Source organism: Octopus bimaculoides, chromosome 3, assembly GCF_001194135.2.
Source record: "Octopus bimaculoides isolate UCB-OBI-ISO-001 chromosome 3, ASM119413v2, whole genome shotgun sequence".
Lineage (NCBI taxonomy): Eukaryota > Metazoa > Mollusca > Cephalopoda > Octopoda > Octopodidae > Octopus > Octopus bimaculoides.
In genome coordinates, this window is record NC_068983.1 from 101,189,735 (window position 1) to 101,192,648 (window position 2,914).

The following is a 2,914-nucleotide window of genomic DNA, read 5'->3' on the forward strand; positions in this document are numbered from 1 at the left end:
AAACGAGGTACCTGGCTTGAGAAGATCTCGACGCGTAAGGCACCCGCCCGGTTGGATGGCGGATTTCGAAGTGGAGTAGGGGCGGACGTGATCTTTAAGATCAGGGTGGTGTGTGGTATGACGTCAGCAACTGGGGAGCTGACCTCTGACCGGAACCGTGAACCGACCGGAACCGTGAACCGACCGGAACGGCGAGCTGACCAGAGGAGGAAGAAGGGCCGAGGGAGCCTCAATCGGGATTTCCTGCCCTTTTCGAACGGGGTTGTTGTGAGGAGAGGACGTGCCAAGCGATCGTTTAGGTGTTGGGAGAAACAGCTACTATTTCTAGTGTTTTTCGGGTCGGGTCAGCCGCGAGGATCGGATACCGCAGGACAGACTCGTGCAAAGGAAGGAAACCGAGGTAAGCCGATTACTTCTACTCGCACGCATACACCACAATGTTAACTGGCCACAAGATAGAGGCCTGACTAATATGAACCACCTATTCCCAGAGGTTTTAAAATGGGCTTGCGTAGGGTCAGAACCGGCGCTAGGAAGTGTGGGGCTCAATTAGAGAAATTTCAGTGGGGCCCTCTACCCTACAAAAGCGCACTTTTGGGTCTGCTGTAGGCAATGTGTTTTTTAGTAAATAATAAATAAATGAATAAATAAATTAATATAAATTCACCATTTCCATCTCATTTTTCAAACTATTTTACCGAATCAGAATTTTGTAATTTCCTATATAGGAATAAATTTTGGTAAATTTTCAGATTAACACCCGCACGATTTTTCACCCTAACCCTAAAACCCTAACCCTGACCCTAAAATCGTAACCCTAACACCCGAGTGAAAATCGTGCGGGTGTTAATCTGAAAATTTACCTAAATTTTAACAAGATCCCTTTAAATAGAATATTTATCAAGTGAACATGTGGCTTTTTTTCTGGTCGAAATAGCAGTCAAATCGCTCTCAAAACAACACCTTGTCGCCTTAAAAAGAGTTTTAACACATAGGATACATCATCCCGATACGCTACATCCGATGTAAAAATGGATAGTCATGATTGGAACGCTCTTGCTCACGGGTCTGCTCACTCGTGTCTGGCTTCAGGCTAGGAATAGAAGTCTATAATAACTAACTGAATAGTCTATATATTATGAAGTTGATTGATATTATTTATTAATTTGGCAGTATAATTTTCATGGCCACATGCTTATTATATTTACATGTATGCAACCAGTTATTTTATATCTAGCAATAAAACTATTTTTTCATATCTAAAATGGTTGTTTGATAGGCTTATTGAAATTTTCTTCGACTGGAAATGTAAAACAATGCCGTATAACGTTTTATTTATTTTTTTCTTTTAGATATATATTATCATACTATAGATATGGTGTCCAACCTGGTAGTTAAAAGTTGAGTACTGTTGTTTTGATGTGTCTACAAACAGTTGAGGCTGCGTACTATAGATTATCCCTGAACATAAAAAGATAGGATTATCACAACAATGTCTTTTACCATAGGTTAGCTCAAGCAAACCTATGATCAAAGTTAAACAACAATAAGCGTAAGGTAAAAAGAGACGTACCTACAACAATGTATGTACTCCCTCATAAGAATGTATCACTTATAAACTTGTAACTGTGCATCGTCAAAGTCAACATAAGGGCCTAAGATATAAATTCCCTTTTTGTGAAAGATGTTTGATTAACATTCATTTAAATTTTTAGTATTTGGAGAATGCGTTAAAACAAAAATTATCTGTGTGAAATGATGGGGTTAGAGGATGTTGGTCGTATTCTGTGGTTATGATTTTTGAGAGAAATATACATAGTTATTGTAGTTAACATATTACAAATCGACTTTCATTTACAGCGTTGTCTAAAAAAATTCACGATTTTCACATCATGACAACGTCACAGAAATGTGTTTTGTACGTTCTAAAACAAAAACCAACCACTAAATTGTACAGTTTTATTTCTGAAATATACACCATAGTTTAATTATGTCAGTTGTTACGTATAATTATGTGTTATCATCTGCTCAACTATTAAAAAGTATAAAAAAGGAGATTAGCGAAGTCAATGTTGATCCTTGATTGAGTAGACCTTTAATCAAAGACATTCCAACAGTGATCAACTTGACTTTTATACAGACTTAGTGCATGTAGGACTACATTATGCAATGTATCTGTATGAACTTCGACTTCGAACTATGTCGCTCCTTCGTAAGAATCCAGCGTCAGCTCTTTGTCAAGACGCGGCTGTCGCCAGTTGGGATTTGAATCCATATAGTCGTGTTGTGTTCAGTGGCAATATATTCCACCCGCTATGCCTACGTGTAAAAAAAAAACAAAAAAAAAAACAGGGGAAGAAAGATATCAAGTTCAAATTGATTATCAACCATATAAACTTCTAGACAATCCGTTATCTAATCTACTGTTTCGTTTACCAGTTTAAAGTAAACCTCAGCTTAGCTCGAAACTATTCAGCTCAGTCTAAAACTGCAGAGGAAAATTTCCTTTCGGGAGTAGATTTCAGGATTCCGGAAAGAAATTTGGGGTTTTCGAGGGGGAAACTGACTTTTCGGGTGAAAAATTCTGTATCATTTTTCGAACTACTTTCATTAGATTTGTTTTCCTTAATGTTGATTTTAAGGAAGCCAATGCTAAGTGAATATATGACTGTCAATGTTATATAAGGAATTGTGTTGTATACAAGATTACTTTTTTCTTATCTCATGGGAAGAAAAATCGGGATGGTGAAATAAGTAAAGGAAAGTATACAGAGAAACAAAAAGGAAACTATACAGTGAAACAAAAAGGTCAGGAAAAACGGTCTACAGTGTATTCACGATTTTCAAACAACTCATGCAAAAATAACTATCGTCTCAGAGTTTCAGAGAGAGAGAGAGAGAGAGAGAGGGGGGG

General features: G+C 37.6%; 1 protein-coding gene across 3 annotated transcripts in view; it reads right to left on the reverse strand.

The window, feature by feature from the left end:
• Positions 1–2,914, reverse strand: part of LOC106870339 (uncharacterized) — a 164,102-nt gene that overhangs the window by 155,393 nt on the left and 5,795 nt on the right. Inside the window, exon 1 of one of the 3 annotated variants that reach the window (XM_052966374.1) lies at positions 1,574–1,866. The exons of the other annotated variants lie outside the window; for them this stretch is intronic. The gene's annotated coding sequence lies outside the window, so the exon portion shown is untranslated. Of the gene's footprint in view, positions 1–1,573; positions 1,867–2,914 lie in introns of those variants that run through there. 3 annotated transcript variants of the gene reach the window in all.